The 23,725-nt window shown below is 40.0% G+C and overlaps 1 long non-coding RNA gene across 1 annotated transcript; it reads right to left on the bottom strand.

The window, feature by feature from the left end:
* Positions 1-222: 222 nt before the first annotated feature.
* Positions 223-10,497, bottom strand: LOC113542866 (uncharacterized). The gene is made up of 2 exons (XR_003404360.3): positions 9,915-10,497; positions 223-770 (listed from the first exon to the last, which is right to left on the bottom strand). It is a non-coding gene; the product is annotated as an uncharacterized LOC113542866 (long non-coding RNA).
* Between the last annotated feature and the right edge of the window lie 13,228 nt (positions 10,498-23,725).

Raw genomic sequence — 23,725 nt, 5'->3', positions numbered from 1 at the left:
TGAAAATAATAAATATAGATTAGATATATTTATAAGATAAGATAGATTTTATTTCACATTAATGTTTTCACATAGAAACATTCTCTATTTACCTTGACAGTGCATCTTCCAAGTGGAAAAATCTATTCAAGACAACAGTGGGGCTTCCAGGGGGTTAATATCATATTATATGAACTTCAAAACATCTACACAATTGTCAATCATTCCACATTCACATGTTGATTGGCTCATCTGCTGTTTTTATTGGGCGAAAAAAAGGAAAGACTTATATCATATTTTTGAGTGATGACTCGTAACAATGACCTCTGATGTTAAAATCTGGAGCTCCTAGACAAAATGCATGAATGTTGGCAGGATTTGGGCTCTCACAGATATGATGGCACCTCTAATGTGGCATCAGCTGAACGATTCATTTTTATTGCATCTTGTCATCAAACAGTCTGAAAATGGCAAAGGTTTATGACTCCACTGCTTTTACCCCTGCTCCTTATTCTCCCTGTTGGCTGAGCTGGCTGGCTGCTGGAGTTGCCTCTAGCTGCTTGCTGTAATTCCTTGTAGAGCCTCATCAAACGCTCTGTTATCATTAAAGGCTAGTTTCTTGAACTTAGGTCAAGAGCTGTGATTTCTGAGAGAAGATGATCATATTCCACTCTGGGGAACTTGCTTTCCCAGAGTGTATGCCAAGTATGTCATTTGTCTCGTGGTTGCTTCTGTCTGGTAGGAGGCAGTGATTCTCTGCAGACCTTTACCCAGGAGTAGCAGTTTTGAGGCTGTCACATAGATACACAGAGAATAAGATGAGAATAACAGTGAAAGTAAATAAGAAAAAAAAAAAGGTTCTACCTTCTTTTTCATTATGAAATTCGTATGCATCATGTTAAGTTAATATTTTTTTATCTTTTGATATTATTGCCTATTTATACTATATACAAATGGACAAAACAGAAAAAGTGGTAAGAACTATATGTCTGCTGTCTACATTGATATCCAGATTACCTGCTAAAGTGCCTGTGCCTGTGAAATTTCACAACTGTCTTTATTTTGTCCACAATGAATACATTCTCTCATTTCACACTATTAGTTTAAGTTAGACATACCCCAAAAGTTACATAAAAAGTATGAACTGAACACACACAACCCCTTCAATTTGCTATTCTCTTGTCACTCTTAGCAATTCCTACCAGGTTCTCTGAGGTGTGTCTGTCAGTGAACTCAAATCAGTCCAGATAACAGAAGGCCATGTTATACTTTTTTAATAAAGGTCAGGACTATAACTGATTTTAACTGTGTATGCAAGATGTAAACAGCAGCTGTGATGGTGCTTCTCATCGACGATTTCTCTCACTGTTATTGTGACACGAATGATGTAATTGCTTGATATATCGTCCAAAATATATTAGAAAAATCTACATTAGTGCTGCTGTCACTGTTTGATGATTTCTTAAGATACACATTATCGAAATCAAATTCGAAATTCGAAATGCAACACAAAGGTGTTTCTACTAGTGTTACTTATTATCTAATTTCCAGCTATACTCCCTGTGCAATTATTGAAAATACAGTAAAATCACTCAATCTTCATTATCATTTTAATTGTGACCATGTGCAATCAACACTCAAAACCACTGTATCATCTATATAATATGCAAAATCACAAGAAAAGAATAATAATGAATGTTGTGCCCTTTAATGCCGTGTTATTAGAGCTAATGCACATATGACTGATTACTTTTTTTAATATGAACAGGTTTTCAAATCAGTAGGTAGCTTATTCCACTGCAAAACTCTGTGGCCTTTCAAAGTATTTCTTACAGTAAAGTCTGTCATAACATTTTTTTAGAATGAGTATTTAAAAAGGCTTTTTTTCCTGCTTGGAATAATATACACTGAATTGAGCAAATCTGCACTTTCCACATCCTCTATCATTCACAATTGAGACCAGTGGGAAATCACTGGCAGTCATTTCAACATATCCCTCATCCAGTGTGTTCATTCATGGCCTTTGGTTAAAAAAAAAAAAACTGGCTTGTAGTTGCTGTACATTGTGGTATACTTTAATGCCTGAGAAGTGGATACAGTAACAGTAGGCTTTACTGAACTAGTAGACACTAAAGCAGCAGTTTTCTCTGCTAAATGTACTGTTCAACACGCAATACTAATGTGCTTTTCGTGTGAAGGTTGCATGTTCATCCTGTTGATGTGAAATGTTTATTTTGAAAAGTCTACACTTTGCTCTCACATTATCATTGTTAATAAAACACAACAAATTCTGCTTTGTTTTTGTGACTTGTCACTCGTCTGTTCTGCTTTCTTCCATTCTATTCCTATTCCCTCACTCTTACATTTTCCCTCAGCATCTGTAGGAATGGTGTGTGTGTGTGTGTGTGTGTGTGTGTGTGTGTGTGTGTGTGTGTGCACGTGTGTGTGTGTGCACGTGTGTGTGAGTGCACGTGTGTGTGAGAGAGAGAGAATGTCTGTAACATCTATATTTGTGAATTTTTTTAATTGAAATATAATTTGTATTATATGAAAAAGTATTGTTATTGTTGCTCTTCAGCTAAATAAAACTGATTTGTGCATAATGTGATAGACCTCTACTTGTCTACTGAAATATGTGTACTGACCTAGGGTCAGAACAACTGACTTAGGATTAACACAGCGCAACTGTAACAAGCTTGTTTTCTTTAAATGCACGCATGCAATGATGATTTCATTACATGCATATATAAGTGTGTCATGTCTCCATGTCAGTTTAAAAAATCCACAGGATTCTTCCACTTGCTGGAGATGTTTGTAAAAAAAAAATGTGCCAGGTAAATTAAAAAAATAAGTAATTTTTGTTCAAATACAGAAATCTGTGCAGTTGTGTACAGTTATTTCTACACTTAGAGAGCATAGTTTTCAGAGTTTGTGCATGCTAGTTATGTTTGCAGGATTGTGAGAAAGTATGGTTACAAAACTATTTCTTGCTTCAAGAGTGTCAGACAATTAAGAGTAGTGGAAGCTGGCAGCACTGAGACAGAAAAGACACACCCAATAATATTCGTGCTTGTATACGGATAAGGATGAATTGCAATTGAGATCAAAAAGATGTTTTTTTTTTTTAATTAATTAAGAATTATGGTTAAACCATACAATATACCATACCATAATAAAAAAAGTTACTATGAAGGAACATGGTATGAAAAAATGAAAACTATTAAACACAAAAATACACAATCAGAACATAAAAGGATTTATGAGCTCTGCATTATCAGTCTGTCATGGTAGCACCAAAGGGCACAGAGCTACACTACCCCAGCCCCAGCATGTCACATGCCTCACTAATCACACCTGTGTCTCGTTATGCCTTGTTAGCACCACTGTGTAAGTTCTAGTTTTTCAGTGTCTCATTGTCAAGCTTTTGTCGTAGTTGTGGTTTGTTGTCGTGTGTGCCACATTATCACTTATAGTCTGTATGTTTTTTGCCTCATATCCATCATTCATGTTAATGGTTCTTGTTTTCACTGTTTTGTTTGTTTTGGCTTTATCTGTTGTTTCGGCATCCGCCTCCTCTACCAGTTCCTGACAGAAAGCTTCTGGATGCAGAATGGATGCAGCAGATTTTTTTGAGCTCCCACAAGGGCTCCTGGAGAATAGACACCTGATGTGGGATCAACAGGGAAAGTTGGTATGGCTCGAAGCCATGTGCCCCCTTAGGAAATTTTTTGAGGAGGGGACTCCTGACCAGGCTGGAACCATCTCCCACCCTCCCTGCCCTACTAAGAACATCACTCCACCTCGTTGCTTGTCTGAGGATATCCCTCTACCCCACTGCCCCACAGATGACGCCATTACGGTTCACTGCCTCACCATGGCCATCACTCCATCTCCCTGCTCCGCCGCAGAGGTCACTACGCAACCCGGGTCTGCTTCAGATGTTGCTTCTCCACCTGGCTCTGCTTTGGATGTTGCTCCGCCTTCCTACTCCACTGAGGACATTGCTCCGCCTCCTTGCTCTGCTGAGGACATCGCTCTTTTCCCCTGTACGTCACTTCCCCTGCTTGCTTCGCGGAAGAAGTTGCTTCCCCCCTCTGGCTCTGCTTTGAACTTCACTCGCCCACTGGCTTTGTGGTGGCCATTGCTCCACTCTTGGGCTCCACCTTTGACATCACCCCACCCCTAGGCTATACGGAAGAGATCACTCCATCTCAATGCTCTGTGGAGGACATTGTGTCCCCGGCCTGCTACGCTAAGGTTACCACTCACCGTCAAACCAAGGGCCTCTGGAAATGGAGAGACTTCAGGCTTAGCTGCCCAGGAACCCCTCTGGAGGACATATTGCGCTTCGGGAGCTATGCATTAAAGGGTACGAGTTCTGTCATGGTAGCGCCAAATGGCGCAGAACTACACTACCCATCAGCCCCAGCACGTCACATGCCTCATTAATCACTTTCACCTGTGTCTCCATATGTTAGCACCATTATGTTAGCACCACTATTTAAGTTCTAATTTTTCAGTGTCTCACTGTCAAGCTTTTGATGTAGTTGTCATTTGTTGTCCTGTGTGCCACATTATTGCTTATGTCTGTATGTGTCTTGCCTTGTATCCATCGTTCATGTTAATGGTTCTTGTTTTCACGGTTTTATTTGTTTTGGCTTTATCTTCTCCAACAAATTATCTGCAATTGCATCCGCCTCCTCTACAAATTCCTGATACAATCAATTAGAATTACATGTATAAACGTGTGTTTGTTCTGCATGTGCTTCTCCACATGTGAGTAATAGACATCCAACGATCTATTTAATTGCTTAACATTTTCCAAGCTATCCTCAAAGGTATATCCATTGGACTAATGAAGGTTTAATTAAATGTTTTTCTAATGTACATTAGATTTTGAGTGGTGTTACAACTAACCAACACCATGTTGTGCCACTGCCTTTTGCTCAGTGTAAATGTACAGCACTCTGGTGATTTGGGTAAACTTGCACTTGAAAGAACAAACATATGCATGATGTGGAAAGTGTGCAGTCTATAACATTCATTTGAGAAAATTAACTCAAACCAAAGTCTTACAACTGTTCTGGCCTCTCCCCTACTGATGGGGATATACAGTCAGGTCCGGACGTATTTGGACAATGACAGAGTTTTTGTGATTTTGCCTTTATACACCACCACAATGGATTTGAAATAAAACAATCAAGATGTGATTGAAGTGTAGACTTTCAGCTTTATTTTAAGAGGTTCCACAAAAATATGGCATTTACCATTTAGGAATTACAGCCATTTTCAGCAAAGTACCTCCATTTTCAGGGGCTCAAAGGTATTTGGACAAAGTGGCATAATTGTAAATATAATTGGTGTATAAAGGCATAATCACAAAAACTGTCATTGTCCAAATACTTCCGGACCTGACTGTATATAGTATCTGTATATCTGTATCTGTATAATACAGTTGTCATATGAGAAGCATATGAAAAAATCTTCAGTAATGTTTATGACGGGGACAAAAAAAGACATGTGAGAGGGATATAGTGAGCAGATATAAACAACTCTGCAAGCGGGATTAAAACGTTTTAGTTGAGACTGGTTACGAACTCATTCTCTCAGAGCCAGAATTCACAGGCCATGCTGACAGTGCTGGCATTTCTACCTCATAGGGATATAATCAAGTATGAATACATTTGGAATGAACTGAATTGTTGACAAAAAAGCTCATTAGGCATCTGGTTGAGACTAGAGGTGTGTATCAGGATGCAGGTGTTTGTATATGCATTCATGAAAAAGCAAGTTACAAAATAGCTAATATGACATGCTTATGGAAAGTCTGTTATTTTGCTTTTCTGACAAGTAGGCCAATACTATATATTGTAGGCTATGACTGTTTATTTTGTGTAACGGTTTCATGCAACAGCAAAAGTCTATTAATCAATAGGCTATTAGCTAGAATGTTTTTGGAAAAGGTCATTCATTATGTAACAATTTACAGTTGATTTCAAGTGTACTACTACTGCTACTAACAATAATAACAACAATAATAACAAACTAACCAATTATCTCATCCCCTGTTCATTCACACCTTTAGTCAAAGAATCCCACAGGCCCTCACTCCTCCCGTCAATCAAAGCACATCGACTCCCTCTAATTTTTCATTAAGTTTATGAGCAAGAACAGATTTTTAAGGTGTGGATGGAGGACAGGACGTATAAAACTATAGATACATACTGTATATTTGTAATGATTATTAGGATAATACCAGCACCAATCAAACAATGGCCTTTTTGAAATTGAAGGTCATGTGTTACATAACAGTGTGTTCCCTAACAGATAAAACTATATATTTATGATATTTAGATATTTATTTATGGCTAGTTTGTACACACATTTACACCTTTTTCTGTCTTATCCTTTGAGCAAGCATCCATCCTTTAGCCTTTTTTCACTGTGATACCCTATGATTCAAATTTGATTCAACTGTTCTGCTTTCTCAGACTGAACAAGTATTACTGATATCTTAAACCATCAGAAAGGTGAGCCCATGTTTCTTCAAAAAAAGAATGCCTAGAATGTTTTCATTGAGTTTGCTTTTCTTTCATTCTTTCACTGTTTTGCTCATTGCTTTTTCAGTGCCCAAATTTGGTTTTGTTGTGTGATGTCAAACTTGTGTTAGGAGATTTGTAATAATGTTCCTACAATCAGATATGTAGTAGCCATTTAAAAAATATATGGGGGGTGAAAATCACAATGCAGCCACTATAGGTACACAGCCCATTAATTAGTAAGGAAAATAATTCTGGCCTATTAACAAAATATCTGAATCTACAGTTTAAACTATATTTGGCAGCAAGAATTAAATCATTCGGTTTACATCAACATTCTTCAGTTAATCTGCTTTTGTTTTTCTAGGCTCTCCCTCACAAAAAAGCTAAATATCATGTCATTCATGCCTTCTTGCTATAGACAATACCCTTCAAAAGAATTGAAATGGCAAGGCCAATTCTTTTGTTTTTGCTTTACACTGGGTTTGAGATCAAACAATGAATGAGAGAGATCCAAAATTCAGCTTTCATTTCCTATTATTTACATCTAGATGTGTTAAACAACTTAGAACATGGCATCTTTTGCTTGAACCCACCCATTTGTTCAATGAATAAAAATATTGAAACATCTGACTGACAGGTATTTCTTGTTACCATGGTGTGCCCTGTTTAATCAATTAATAACGGAACGTCTACTCTTGGTTTGAGCCCTGGGTTCACCTGTGAAGACTGATTTTTTTTTTTTTGTTAAAAAGAATAAACCAACATGAAGACCAGAGAACCATCTAGGGGAGAAGAGCAAGCCGTTTTGAGGCTTAGAAAAGAGGGACAATCGGTCAGATGCATTGCACAAGCATTGGGCATAGCCAATGCAACAATTTGAATTAAAAAAAGAAAGAAACCACTGGTGTATTAACAACCAGACTTCAAACAGGTCGTCCAGGGAAAACAACAGAAGTTGATGACAAACATTGTGAAAGCTGTGAAGAATAACCCAATAACAACAGTCAGTGACATTACTGACAATGTCCACAGGGCAGAGGTGAAGGTATCACAATCCACTGTTCAAAGTCTTCGAGAGCAGAACTACAAAGGCCATACCACAAGATGCAAACCACACATCAGCAGTAATAATCAGAAGGCCAGATTTGAATTCACCAAATAAATACAGAGATGAGCCGCAAAAGTTCTGGAACAAAGATTAACCTCTACCAAAGTGATGGAAAGGCCAAAGTGTGGAGAAAAAAAGGATGTGCTCTGCTCAACCAAAACATATAAGCTCATCGGTCAAGCATGGTGGAGGTTAGTATCATGGCTTGGGGTTGCATGGCTGCTTCTGGAGTGGGCTCACTAATATTTATTGATGATGTAACGCATGAAGGCAGCAGCAGAATGAATTCAAAAGTCTACAGAAACATTCTGTCTGCCAATTTACAGAGAAATGCATACAATATAATTAGAATGAATTTCAGCATTCAGCGAGATAATGACCCAAAACACACTGCCAACACAACAAAGGACTTCATCAGGGGAAAAAGTGGAAGGTTTTAGACTGGTCAAGTCAATCACCAGACCTTAACCCAATTGAGCATGCATTTTACCTCCTGAAGAGGAGACTGAAGGGAGAAACCCCCAAAACAAACAACAACTGAAAGAAGCTGCAGTACAAGCTTGGAAAAGCATCACAAAAGAAGAATAGAACAGTTTGGTGATGTCAGTGGGTTGCCAGCTTGATGCAGTTATTGCAAGCAAGGGACACACAACCAAATATTAAGTATTCTTAACTTTAAGACTATCTGTTCCTATACTTTTGCTCACCTAAAAATTAGGTGGTCTGCCACCAAAGGTGCAATGTGCAAAGTTGTTTAACACATTTAGATGTAAATATCAGGAAATGAAAGTTGAACTTCTGATCTATCATCTCATATTCATCTTTTGATCTAAAAAATGTCTTCAGGGTATAGCAAAAACAAAAGAATTGGCTTTGCCATTGTAGTACTTTCGGAGAGGATTGTATAAGATCAGACATGGGAAAAACTAGACTAACTATACTCCTATGCAAGATGTTATTGAGATTATTAGCTTATATAGTGGTGTTAGGCTTGAATTAGTATAGTGGTCATGGGATTTGACATGAATATGACAATAAATTAGTCAATGTTTCTTTAAAATACTCAGGATGCTTTTGTTTGTATACTCTTTTAAAAGAAGGAATTCCCTTTAAAATACTCAGTTAATAGATATTGTCATGTAAGTGCTGGATTCACTGCCTCACTACAACTCCCAGACAATGTTGCGGCCTAAAAACATGACTGCTGCAAACTACAGTTACGGTTCTGCTTCATGGAATACAGAAATGGCTGCAGTGGACTACAACACCCTACAACACACACAAACTTTGTCACATTCACAGCCATCATCATACTGATCACACACCTGGACTTAATCACACACACAGATATTTATACACACTCCAGACACACCATAGACATGAAACTTAGAAATATCTTGTTTGTTTATCTCATTGTTGATTCTTGTTTTGTTTCCTGGTTCTCAATATTTGTGCTTACCTAGCCTAGTCTGTTTGTTTATTTCCTAGTTTTATTTATACAACTGTTGTATGTCTTGTGTTATGGATTTGTTTGCCAGTAAAAATAAGGCATTTTTACCTGCAACTAAAGCCATATCTGCTGCCTGACATATCTTGTAAACTGTTTTTAAAAATTTCTCCTAATCTACAGTGTGTGTGTCTTGATGGTTCACTGTTCCAAGTGAGCAAAATACAAAACACTCAGCATCTGCAGGCAGCCTGTCACAGTTGTGTTCTAATTACAATAATTATAGTTTCAAACCAGAAAATTGCCAAATGCACACTTCTGCTATAGGCTTTTGACTTGCTTGAGTTTTTTCTTTAATTGACAATAAGTGGGGCAAGGGGCAGAAAGGCCCTAATGTCACCATCATCTGTGATGTTTATTAATTCGTCTTCAGTAAGTGGTCAGGCTCACTGTGGATTTGGAACCTCTACCTCCCACAATTAGTTGGGCTGAAATTCATTTAAATTATGAATCTCATTTCACCTTTGAGAAGAGAGATATGCCTGAAGATACACATCCAGTTGTCATTATGGTTAGGAAGTTCAGATTCACATTAGTGAATCACATTATTTATTCTGTCACTATCACTTTAGTGAAGCCCTAATCACTTAAAAACCTGAAATTGAAACAAAATTGGAGACTAAAACAAACATTCCATTTCAGTCCTAGTGAGGATAAAGTGGTTGATTCAAGAAACCTGCACCACTGTAATTCTGTTCGAAAGACAAGATTTTGAGAAAATCTATTGCCTTCATCATTGGAGTAAATGCAGAGATAGTCAGAGACACAGACAGCTCACCTGCTAAGTGTCATGTGGTGGAGTCGGAGACAGATGCAAATGCAGTTTAGAGTTTACTGAAGACACTGGCAAGCAGATAAAAAATGTGGAGCAAAACCCATAAACAGGAACAGGCAAGAAGTCAGGCAATCAGCAAACAACACTGTGAGGGCAATTCCAAAAAATACAAAAAGCAGACAGCAAGGCAAAAACCAGAATATCTAATCACAGAAGACAAGGCTTGGTAAGTCAGGTAAAGGCACATTGAGCATTACATCACAATGAGTCTTTGGTGAGAGTCCATATTTATAAAGTGTGTGTGTGTGTGTGTGTGTGAGTTTGGGATCAGGTGTGCATCATTAGAACTCAGGTGACTGTGAACATGATGGTGGAGTGCTGTGCTGGTGATTGTAATCTGTGACAGTCAGCTGTTTCTGAAGTCCTTGGTCACCAGCCATACTCAGTCACAAGGTTGGAACTGTGGGATTTCCCCTCGATGTCGGCCTGCAAATTCTTTGTTCTTTTAAGACACCTGTTCACTCCACCTAAACCATTCGTCCACTGTGGTTGCATCTGTGGGGCTAGCATTCCAGGGAAACAGGGGTGGTTGGTATCCAAAAATGCACTGGAAAGGAGTCAATTGTGAGGCTTAGTGGTGCAGTGATTTCTGGGCATACCAAGAAAGGTACTGAGCCCAATCCTCCTGATTCTCAGAACAAAATGTTCTTAAGAAATGGCCTACCTCCTGGTTTGCCCATTCAACTTGTCTGTTAGCCTGTGGTTGGTAACCAGACATTAAACTTACAGAGACTCCCAGTTTCTTCATAAAGCTGGTCCAGACTCTGGATGTGAACTGAGTGCCTTGATCACTTACAATGTCTTCAGGGATAGTAGTGGAACATGTGAATGTGTGAAGATTAGCTCTGCAGTCTCAAAGGAGGTGGGCAAACCAGGCAGTGGGATAAGATGCAGGGATTTTGAAAATTGATCTACAATGACCATGATGACCATATTTCCCCGTGACTCGGGGGGGGGTGGGGGTCCATGATGGTCCGTGAAGTCAATGGCGAGGTGAGATCAGGGTTGTTAGGTCGTGGGTAAGGGCATGAGTTCACCAGCTGGTAGGGTGTGTGGGACTTTGGCTTGGGCACATGTGCTGCATGATGAGATGAATCAATGGATGTCAGTAAACATGTTATGCCACCAATATCTCACCCTTAGTAGGTGGTAAGTCCTGTGTGTGCCTGGATGACATATATCAATTGTTGCGTGTGCCCATGTGATCAGCTTGCCTCTTAAGTTTGGTGTCACATATGTTTTGTCTGGAGGACAGGGGGGAGATTTGTTTGGGCTGGTGTGAGGGCTATTTCCCTGTGGATGTAATAAAAGATAGCCCCCACAAAGCAGGTGTCACAAATCCAGGGAGTCAGATGCAAGTGCAGACAGTCTTTAAAGCTACTTGTGGTAACCATACAACAACATATAATGCTTTGCCACTAAGGAGGGAAAACACAGAACTTAAATAGGGTAACTAATAAAGGGAGCACAAAACAAGTGTACAAAAAAGGCAGGAAGTGAGGCAGGCAACAAAGGAAAAAATTCAAAAATGTGAGTGAGGGTGCCCTATGGTGGTCTGGGGGAAATTGTCCATAGTGAATGTGACATAGCACCCCCCTTAAGGCATGGCTCCTGAAGCTCCCAAAACTTAGGAGGGCCTGGACCCCTGGGTAGAGCGATGTCCCTACCAGTGGCAGAGGGGGGAGCAATGACCATGGAGAGGCCAGAGGGGGAGCAACAACAATGACAAAGTAAGGAGGCAGAGTGATGAGCAGTGAGGAGGAGCATTGTCCACAGCAGAGCAGGTAGGTGGCGCGACGTCCTCAGTCGGGAAGGGTGGGGGGTAATGTTCTCAGCTGAGCAGGGAGACAAGAAACTTTATCAGTAGGGCAGGGAGGGAGGCTAACAATGAGATTCCCTATCTGGGCTTGTGCCCCTCCCCGACCTTTTTTTCAAGGACAGCATAGCATTGAATACTCGCTGAAAGAGTTCTACGAAGTGGTTGTTTGATGACAGGTGTTCCCCTCCTTGCAGCCAAACCACTGTAGCCCAGTTCAAGGTTTTCATGTGAGCAAGCTGATGAATTGGGTGATTTTTTTTGTTTGGAAATGCTCTTTTAACTCGAGAAGTAGAGTGAGCACTGCCACAGAAAATCTATGCACTGGGCTGTCTCTCCCAAATACTTGTCTGGGCAGGAGATAAGTGAGCTTGGAAGCACAGCTGGGACTCGGTGTGCAATGTAGCCGGGGGAGAGAGCATTGATGAGCATAGTCAGCTTTGTGTCCAGCTCAGCCAGGTTCTATTGGTGTTGTCCCACCAGCTGCCCTTGGGCTGCCATGGCATTTCTCCAGTCCTGCTCTCCTGCTGCATCAACAAGGTTGGCAAAGAAACAGATGCAAATGCAGTTTAGCAGTTTATTGAAGACATTCTCAAACAGATCAAAAACGTGAAGCAAAAACCATAAATAGAAACAGGTAAGAAGTCAGGCGATCAGCAAGCAACACTGTGAAGGCAATTCCAAAAATCCAAAAACCAGAAAAGGCAAGATCAAAAACCAGAATATGTAAGCAAAGAAGACGGTGTTGGAGTGTTGTGCTGGGGATTGTAGTCGTGGCAGCCATGTTTTTAGGCTGTGGTGTGTTCTGGGAAGTTGAGTTTCTTGCTGACTCTGGCACTGACATGACACTAAAAGAAGAACTCTCCTACTCAGACACACTGCAGATGAACTGGGAATATCTCTGTTGTCTTTTAATTGTGTTATGCATCAAAAAGTAAATGCCCTCTCTAAATTGCACACTGAGAGTTAAGTTAGATGTTCACCAATTTCTAAGCCATGGTTACTCTGAAGTATAGTTAATTACTAATTTCAATGTTTGTTCAAATAAATCCTCTAATTAAATCTAAATTAAATACTATCCCTCATTAATTTGCAATGAGCTATACAGTTAGCCAAATACATCAAGTGAAAAGTAAAAAAAATATATAAGCGATTGTTTAGGCCTACAAAATGAAATGTTCATTCCAATATTATTTTATTTTAATTATATTTAAAATGTTACTTTATTTTAATATAAAAAAGTATTTTGAATAGGTTCTAAGAAGAAACTCTCATGCTAATAAGGAGACATTGACTATAGCCCCTGAGCTTCCATTGCCCATTCTGAAAGCCGTTAACGTCAATGTTGTTTTTCACTCCTCACAAAACAGACCTGCATACTAGCAAATACAGGGTGTCCATTGGTCCATAAAAAATTATTTGTCTGAAATTACATTTAACAAATTTAAGGCCTTAATACGTAAGTCTTCAATTGTCTTAAATTTAAGACCTTACTTGTCTTAAATTTTATGCTTCAGACAGGTGTCTTAGTAACTATCTCTTGTGTTGTTTATGTGAAAAACAAAACAAAAACCAGCAAACAACATCAAAAAAAATGACATCAGGTCACACACATTACTCTGGGTAGGTTGCTCATAGGTCACAGGGATTTGCAGTTGAGGTAATGTTTGTGTGCACAGGCACCATCGACATGGGAGGTGGCTGGTGCACAGCAAATACTCATGCTGGCTAAGACCAGTGTTCGTGAATGACTCTGAAGCCCACTGCTTGGCTTCTACTCTGCCATAAAACATTTAAACTCTGTGCAAATGAGAATCACGCTGACTTGCACATACAGAGCAAAAGGCACAGAAGCTATGCTAAAGCTAGTCAGGTTTTTATTGCCGGCTTCTGCTAGCCAGCTTATGCAGGGCCCATCTGTGTAAGGCTCTGTGTAAAATCTTTGCCTTTTGCCAATGCCCCGAGAGCACAATCTCAACCATCATCATCAAGCAGTAGCAGCATCTGATTCATTCTATTTGTGGTTCGATGCCAACACTAAGAGCAGAGGTAATTTGGGTTTTAAGAATGGTGACAAACCACCCCTCATACAGATCCAATGATGGAACCAATGATGTATTTAAAGAAATGTTCCCAGATTTGGAGTTAATGCAGATGTTTCCACGCAGAAGGGATAAGACAGCATATATGGCAAGATTTGGAATAGCTCCATACATTAAAAGGGAGCTTACCAAGAAGGTCAATGATTGCATATTCGTAGTGATGTTTGATGACAGCCTAAATCAAATGGCAAAAACAAACTGCATTACTGGATTCAACACGGCATTACAGGTCATTCATGGGCCATTTAACTCCTCAGAACCTACTTTTTCTCTTCAGAGTAAGTTTTTTTTTTCCAGATCAGTAAAGGTATCTGCATTAATTATTAAACATTTTGCAGCAAGTTACAACATGTTTGTTGTAAAATGATGATTATTACTGTTGATTAAGTTGACTTGTGATTGGCACTTGATCTAGGGGATATTTTAGGTTGTGCATTCATTCTAATTCATATGAGTGTGTTCAACCACTCAGAAAAATGCTTTCAATCCCCAGGGATGGATCCAGTGTAAACTGGAGGTTCAAAGACCTTCAGCAGAAGCAGGCAAAACAATTTAGTAGAATTTAAGAGCAGGGTTTCTGCTTAGAGAGAACAGACACTTTTTAAACACACAAATAGGATGTATAATTAAGCAATATTGGCAATAGGCACAAGGCCGCAGATATTCACAGCACCATCATGATTGCGAGTGTGATATTGCTTTTATACAACAATTCTGTAAATGAGATATTAATATAGAGTAACAGACATTACAGACACAGTATGACCAAATATTTTGTTTTATTTTTGCTCTGACCATGAAAGTAGTTCCCAAAGAACCACAGGTGGATAGAGCATTGCATGTTGCCATGCCACGCTCAAACTGACTTACAGCCCACAGTAAGTATAGAAACAATTTCAGTGTAAAAACTATTGCTAGAATTGGAATTTTATGTAGCAAACACAGACACAGAGTGATACAAACAGTGAAATATCCCAGTTCTGTTATACTAAATATCAGCACTCTTGAAATACTGTTTCAAACTAGTGAAATACCAATCAAACTAGTGGACTGGAACTAACTGTGGTATAATGGAATATGGTATTTTCTACAGATGTTGTTTGTTTTTTGTATTTTTTTTCTTGCAGTAGGATAACTATAAGATAACACAGGAGCCTGCCATAGAAGATCCATCAAGACAGCATTAGAGGCAGCTGAACGAGCCTCACGGTGGCTCTGGATTAAGAGAAATGACCTGTGGCATACTACTCAGACAGAAGCTGGGGTCTGATCAGCCTCAGCTGGGTCACCTGGGTGAGAGTATCTGGTGTTGAAAGACCAGAAACACCCTGTGATCCCAGGAACATCACTGATGATGTGTCTGAGCTCATCAGAAGATGTGTCAAATAACGTTTTACCTGGCTATCCAATGGCCTACAGGAAGAGGCTGAATGACCATGAAAGAGTGGCGACAACTGGAGAGACAGTTGACAGCTCAGAATGATGGCAGATGGGGCAGCGAGAGCTAGCTACCTGAGCTGCATCTTCCATGAGGAAGAACCCATATCCTGCAATGTCAGTTCCCAAGAAAATATTGGGATGGGGAGGATGAGAACCAACAATGATGTTCCAGCCAGACCAACAATGATGTCCTATGCTAATGAACAGATCAAGGCAAGCAAAGAATAAGTGTGTGGCAAAATCTGCATACATCAGGCCAAGATGAAGTGCTTGTGCAAGGAGTGAGGGATACAGTGCACAGGGAAAACTCTGGTGAGAGGCAGGAGGAACCAGACCTGAAAGCAACCCACAGAGCCGAGAACCTCCACACAACCCAAAGTCCAAGGCCAAGCATGATATCTGAGCAGTGACGAATGAAGTGGCCTCCATCCAATGGCGGAGAGATTTGTATTGCAGGAGAAACAGAATGCCCTATGTGAAGAACTGTAGATCCAAAAAAAAATCAGTCAGCTGAGGCACAAGCCGAAGTCACTGAAGCAACAGTTCATGCGTGCTGCGGAGCAGAAGAGACAAGCCTTGGCAGAAATGTGTAGCATCACCAGAAAGAAGCTCTTGACTCTCCAAAAGGCAGAATGGCACAGGAAGCAAGGCAGGGACAGAGCAAGGAGTAGAGCTGCCTTCATGGGTGATCCATTCAATGAACATGGTGGCGAAGTCGGCTGAGGTAGAGTGCAGGGGACCTGTGACCAAATCTGGGATCTGACCACCACCCATCAGACCATTCATAGATGACCTGTTGGTCACAACTAAGATGAATCCAGGATGTAGATGGATCCTGTGGGGACTGGAACAGCTCATTACGTGGGCACGGATGAGCTTCAACCCCAAGAAATCTAGGTCCCTTGTGCTCAGAGGTGGTAAGGTGTTGGATCGGTGCTGGTTCATGGTGGGAGGAAGCTCCATACCAAGCCTGAAGGAGAAGCCTATGAAGAGCCTTGGCAAAGTATTTAACAGCTCACTAAAGGATACAGAGACAACCAGAACCTCCATGAAGGAACTCCAGCAATGGTTGACCACAGCAGACAATTCAGGGCTGCTAGGCAAGTTCAAGGCTTGGTTTTACCAGCATGGGATCCTCACACGCATCTTGTGGCCACTGCTTGTTCAGGAGTTCTCAATGTAGGCTGTGGAAGGACTGGAAAAGAAGATCAGCCTGTACCTATAGAGGTGGTTGGGACTCCCAAGATCATTGAGCAGCATAGCCTTGTACAGGAAGAAGAACAGGGTGAAACTCCCTCTTAGTTTCATCATGGCGGAGTTCCTGTTACCCATGCAAGGGAAGTGCTGCAATGCAGAGATTCCAGTAACCCCTATGTCTCTCAAGCTGGCATTAAGAAGTGGAAGGCCAAGGATGCTGTGGAACAGGCAGAGGCAAGACTGTGCCACAGTGTACTGGTAGGCTCAGTGACAACCAGACAAGCAGTACTGGGATTGTCCCCCAAGCCCTGCTAAGACAAAGTCCAGGGGAAAGAGTGGCAACAGGAGGTGAGAGCAGCAGTAGAGGAAGTCTGTGCCAGCAAGTCAGCTGGAATATGGCAGCAGGGAGCATGGACAAAGTGGGATCATACAGTCGAGCGTCACATACGTAGTTCTTTGTGTGTAGAAACCCAGCGCATTAAGTTCCTCATTCAATCAGTCTATGATGTTTTACCAAGTGCTGCAAACCTGCATCTCTGGGGAAGGCCAAGACACTTTCTTGTGCAAAAGGGAAGAGGACCCCAGGGCACATCCTTAGTAGCTGCCCAAAAGCCCTGGGAGAAGGGTGTTATCGCTGGCGCCATGACCAGGTACTGAAGGCAGCGGCTGTGACCATTTGCACACCCAAGTAACAACTGCCAGGCAACAAAAGTTGAGACTTTTGTTAAGGCAGGGGAGAGGCCTCAGACCCCAAAACAAACTCCACAGACCTCCTCAGCATGGCCACTGACTGGCAGTTAAGTGTCCACCTAGGGAGGCAGCTCAAGTTCCCAGCCCACATAGTCATGACCTCTTTGAGGCCAGACATAATACTGCTGTCCGAGTCAGCAAGACAGTTGATTATGTTGGAACTAACTGCCCACTGGGAAGAAAAGGATAGACGAAGCATATGAGAAGAAGAGGGCCAAATACCAGACCCTTGTCAATGATTGCCACAGAGAAGGGCAGAAGGCAAAATGTTTGCCTATGGAAGTAGGCAGCAGAGGGGAAGGGGGCAGTCGCGAAGGTGAACCTGAAGGTTGTGGGTTCGAGTCTCAGGTCCGGCAGGGATTGTAGGTGGGGGGAGTGAATGACCAGCGATCTCTCCCACCCTCAATACCACGACTGAGGTGAGACCCTTGAGCAAGGCACCGAACCCCCAACTGCTCCCCGGCATGCTACTCAGACACAAGCTGGGGTCTGATCAGCCTGAGCTGATCTATGACCTACTAACATACTTACTGAGCAATTAGTAGTCCCTAGTAGTTAATAGGAATAAGTGTTAATGAAGAACTACTCATTCTTTCTTGCTTACTTCCTGCATAGTTACCTATGAGTTGTTGAACAGTATTGTAACGTGTTACCAGAATAACATTCAGAACATGTGTATTGGCCAATAGAGAAATCGAAATGTGGAAAAACACCAACAGGGCCAAAAGTTCTAAAACAAAAATGACAAACAAAAGGATTCATATGTGTGCATGTATGATGAGGTGGAACTACTGCTTAAGGTTAGACTTCAATACAAATTTGAATACATTGTTGACTGGGACAGGGTTTTGGATTTAGTAGCAGTATAGTGTGTATCATATTCTGATAATATTATTTTTTCTCATCCACGCAATAACAGTAAATACTGAGTTTTAAAATTTTTCTGAATCCAGAGATGCGATGGACACTTTTTTTAATATCATATTCATAATTGCATGAAGCACTTTTATGAATAAATTTGCATTGTGCTTGACATGAATAGAGAACCATGTTTATTTCATTATTCTTTGCTTAAAATGTTAAGCTTTTGCATTTGAATGTTTGAATTTGAATGTGTGCATTTGAATGACTTTCCATCTGCTTGATTCTCCCACAAGTGCCAGATTATGTCAACATCACATTGAATTTGTTATAGCATTCCAACTAATTTGACAAAAATGCTGAGGAAAAAAGCCATTATATTAACCACAGGAGCTCAACTGCTGCATAGTGAGACTGATGGCTCTCACTATGTCAAAACCATACGATTAATAAAAACATCAAATTTATCATATTTTTTTACTTAAAAATATTGATGTTAAAAATTGTTTGGGTTGAAAATGTAGATAATTTATCTTCCAAAAAAAAGGAAGAAAAGGAATTATGTTTGTTCAGCCAGAATGATCCATATCCAGTATTTCCTTCTGTCATTCAACTCCTGCCAGCAGTTATTGTCAAGGGATGGTGGCTATAAATAGCTTACTGAATCCAGCCAAAGCTAAGGATGTAGACAACAATGCACTATAACCAGATCACGACCACAAGCTTAATGGTCTGAAATCAAATCAGAGCCTTGTTGCACCAACACCATTATATTCCTTGGACTGTATTAAGGCAGGACTATTACAATAAAAATGAAAATAAAATGAAAAAAAATTATCTTTTATTTCATGCAAAACAAAAATCTTAATGTTCAGTATGTTATGTATACTTTGTTTTAGATGTTTACAATCTACCAACCTGTCCTTAATACGCAATGTTTCGGATTAACATGCTGTCTTCCTGATGGACTTTAAAGATATAATATTATTAATTAATAGGGTCATATTAGGTATTTAATATTTACCTCAGATGGCATTCAATAGTTTGAACATATTTACAATCCAAAACATACATTTTGATGTGACATATTGTGATTACAACAAACTGTCAGACAGCAGTGCTAGACTTGATACTGCTACTCTCTCTCGATTCCATATTGCACAACAAAAATCTACATAAGTTCAAGGTAAATAGCTGTTTTGTTATTAAGTACATTCTCTAGCAACTTACAGTCAGGTCCGGAATTATTTGGACAATGACAGAGTTTTTGTGATTTTGCCTTTATACACCACCACAATGGATTTGAAATAAAACAATCAAGATGTAATCGAAGTGTAGACTGTCAGCTTTATTTTAAGAGGTTCCACAAAAATATGGCATTTACCATTTAGGAATTACAGCCATTTTCAGCAAAGTACTTCAATTTTCAGGGGCTCAAAGGTATTTGGACAATTGACTGACAAGAAGTTAATTGACCAGGTGTGGTCCATTCCCTTCTTCAAGACAAATGAAACAGATAAAAGATCTGGAGTTGATATCAGGTATTGAGTTGGCATTTGGCAGCTGTTCCCTGGAGCTACTAATATGAAGTCCAAGGAGATCTCAGTGCAAGTGAAGGAGGCATCATTAGGCTGAAAAAACAACATAAATCTATAAGTGAGATATCAAAAACCTTAGGTGTGGCCAAATCAACATTTGGGCACATTCTTAAAAAGAAAGAAAGCACTGGTAAGCTCAACAACATCAAAAGGCCTGGAAGACCCCGGAAGACAACTAAAGTGGATGATCGCAGAATCCTTTCCTTGGTGAAGAAAAAGCCCTTCACAACATCAACAGAAGTCAAGAATACTCTGGAGAAGGTAGGCGTATCATTGTCAAAATCTACAATCAAGAGACTCCTTCATGATTGTAAATACAGAGGGTTTACAACAAGGTGCAAACCACTGGTAACATTCAAAAACAGGAAAGCCAGATTAGACTTTGCCAGGAAACATCTAAAAAGCCTCCCATGTTCTGGAATAAGATTCTTTGGACTGATGAAACCAAGATTAACTTGTACCAGAATGATGGGAAGAGAAAAGTATGGCAAAAGAAAGGAATAGCTCATGATCTAAAGTATACCACATTGTGTCAAACATGGTGGAGGAAGTGTTATGGCATGGGCATGTATGGCTGCCAATGGAACTGGCTCACTGGTGTTTATTAATGATGTGACTGCTGACAGAAGTAACAAGATGAATTCTGATGTGTATAGGGCTATACTCTCTGCTCACATTCAGTCAAATGCTACAAAATTGATAGGACGCTGCTTCACAGTGCAGGTGGATAATGACCCTAAACATACTGCAAAAGCAACTCAAGACTTTTTGAAGGCAAAGAAATGGAATATTCTTCAATGGCCAAGTCAATCACCTGATCTCAACCCAATAGAGCATGCTTTTCACTTACTGAAGACAAGACTGAAGGCAGAAAGACCCACAAACAAGCTGAAGGTGGCTGCAAAGCTGAAGGTCTGGCAAAGCATCTCAAGGAAGGAAACTCAGAATTTGAGTTTTGAGAACATGGGCTCCAGACTTCAGGCAGTCATTGACTACAAAGGATTTTCATCCAAGTATTAAAATTATGGTTATATTTACAATTATGCCACTTTGTCCAAATACTTTTGAGCCCCTGAAAATGGAGGTACTTTGTTGAAAATGGCTGTAATTCCTAAATGGTAAATGCTATATTTTTGTGGAACCTCTTAAAATAAAGCTGAAAGTTTACACTTCGATCACATCTTGATTGTTTTATTTCAAATCCATTGTGGTGGTGTATAAAGGCAAAATCACAAAAACCCCACCATTGTCCAAATACTTCCAGACCTGACTGTATATACCTGTTCATTCATGCATTTATCCAATCAGCCAATATTGTGGCAGCAGCGCAATGCATAAAATCATGCATATACAGGAGCTGCAGTAAATGTTCTCATCAAACATGAAATGTGATCTCACTGACCAAGGCATGGTTGTTGGTGGAGGTTTGAGTATGAGAGAGGTCAAAAGCGAATGGCCACACTGGTTTGTGCTGACAGTAATGCTACAACTCAGATAAGCACTCTTTACAACTGTGGTGAAAGCATCTCAGTGTGTACATCAAATCTTCAGGTAGATGGGCTACAACAGCAGAAGACCACATCGGGTTCCATTCCTATCAGCCAAGAACAGGAATCTGAGGTTATAGTGGGCACAGGCTCACCAAAACTGGGCAGTTGAAGACTGGAAAAAGACCAGGTGATGTTTTTCCAATCTTCAACTGTCCAGTTTTGCTGAACCTCTGCCCATGAACATTAACTGAAACCCTCGATCTGTATCTGCATAGTTTTTTGCATTGCGCTGCTGCGACATGATTAGCTGGTGAGTGTATATGGAACCAGTCAAATTGAATTAACTTGACTTGTCTTTCGCGCTTTAAAAATTAGACTGAGAAAAAATAACAGAATAAACCAGGTGACATAAAGGCAACATGCTGTTAAGAAAGGTAATGTCTTTTCAGCATTTTCACTTTGATTCATCTCTTGACAAAATAAAACTTCTCATAATTTTCTCCTGGATGGGTTGTGGAATTCCATCGTAGTAAGATGAACTTTGTCAGACAGCTGTTTAAATCTGTAGCTGATTTAATTACAGCAAGATGGTATGGGGAATCAGTTTAATGAGCATGTTGTAATTCATGTTTGATGTCTCCAGAGCAGAGTGTCTGTGTAGTATTATGGCTTGCATAATGACAAATCAATGAATTCTGCCTGTTTTTTTCATATAAATATACTGATGCAAGCCATATTCATCAGTATAAAACAATAATAACAGCATCAGAAAACAACTGTTGGAAACCAGTAACAAATTTGAACAACAGTCATCCGTCAGTCACCGTACTCTTGCAGTCACCCCTGAAATACCCTTGCTTGACACCTTTGACTCCATGAGCCTCTCAATCTGCATTTAAAGTTTTTTATTCCAATCCTGCAGAAGGTCCTTATAAAGTTGTTGTCCCCTGGTAGGCAGAGAGCCATGATGGAGTTAAAGGTTATGTTACTGCCTGTGGTAGCTCATGACAAATGATTGTATATAAGGGTGGACATCGTAACAGGGATTCAAAAGTGAAACCAAAATGTCTCTGAGGCCCTCTAGTGGCTGGCTGCAGTACAATTTTTAACCCCACCCATTCCCATGTTAGTGAATGGGAAAACACCCAAACTTACATTTTATCTCCACAAATTATTTTCAGGAATAATGTTCTGTCATTTTTAAAAGTTCAGTTGAAGCCATTCTTTGTGCTCGTTTGATGTCTTGTTCTGCTGTAAACTGTTCTAACAGACCCCCAGAGCGGAGTTCATTTCAGTTTTTCTGGTAGGTTGTTCATTTTGATGAAGCTAGCTCATTGTGCTGATATTATGACTACCAAACCAATGAGAATGAACGAAGTGATGGCAAAAACCAAGGCAGCTAACACTAGCTAAATTTCATAACAATTTATTGACTATGACCTTAGCGAACACTCAGAGTAGCTTGATAATCTGTACTGCACAGATTCTGGCTCTAATTTTTGCAAGATGGCAACTCCCATTTCGACCAAAAAAAGGATTTAAAACCGCACAATGAGAGCACTATGTTGTCCACTCATATCATTGCTCATGAATGAGAGAACCATTCTCACTTCTTTCAAAATTCTAGGGCAGAGTATTATATTATAGATTAAGAGTATATCAAAGGTTTATTTGACTTACACTATCCCTATAAGGCACGGAACAGTGGCTGGGGCATTGCATAGCCATGGTCTTCTCTCTGTCATTTTGCTAACTGCCACTTGGAAGTAGCCTGCTGTTGGATCCGACATAGAGAACAGTTGTGCAGAAGTCACTCCAGTGGCATATACTACCAGCCTTCTTCATGATAACGAAACATGGAGATACATATGGACTGAAAATCTCTTTGAGGATTGACTAACAAATTCCTACAAAAGCCTATTAAATTCCTGGTACATTTGCAGTGTGACCCTCTAATGCCTTACATGAGTTACAGCTGTCTTGTAGCCATGATTTTCAGTACTTGAGAAAATATCTTTGTACTTCCATAACAGTGAGCTGAGTTGTGCTGTAAACCTTCATAAGTCTACTTGCCAGCATGACTTTTTCACGACTTTCAGCTGGGACATCATCTTGCTTCAGTTATTTAAGGTGTATGTGAAACCCTGGTGAGTGTGAGAGAATAAAGTATCCTGAAGGCAGGTAGTGGGAAGAGAGCAACGCTATTTATTATATTTTTCTTTTTTACTCCACAGTGAATAGCACAAAAGAAAAGGAAAAATTTTTTTTTAAATGTTTCGTATGTAAACGAAACAAACAAACAAAAAATAACAGAAAACACTCAAGCAGGTTTCAACATATAGGCTAAGCAGGACGGTGTCAGGACGATGCACTAGCTCTCTGTCTGGCGTAAAGCTTACTGATATATATTAGCGTACCATTCATTACTTCTATATGACTCCCATTCTCGTGATGACAAGAGACTCGATAGAAATGGCCAGATGCCATAAGTGTTGTAAAG

The sequence above is a fragment of the Pangasianodon hypophthalmus genome, chromosome 7, assembly GCF_027358585.1.
Source record: "Pangasianodon hypophthalmus isolate fPanHyp1 chromosome 7, fPanHyp1.pri, whole genome shotgun sequence".
NCBI lineage: Eukaryota > Metazoa > Chordata > Actinopteri > Siluriformes > Pangasiidae > Pangasianodon > Pangasianodon hypophthalmus.
The sequence above is the reverse complement of the archived record's forward strand: the minus strand, read 5'-3'. Positions and strand labels throughout refer to the sequence as shown.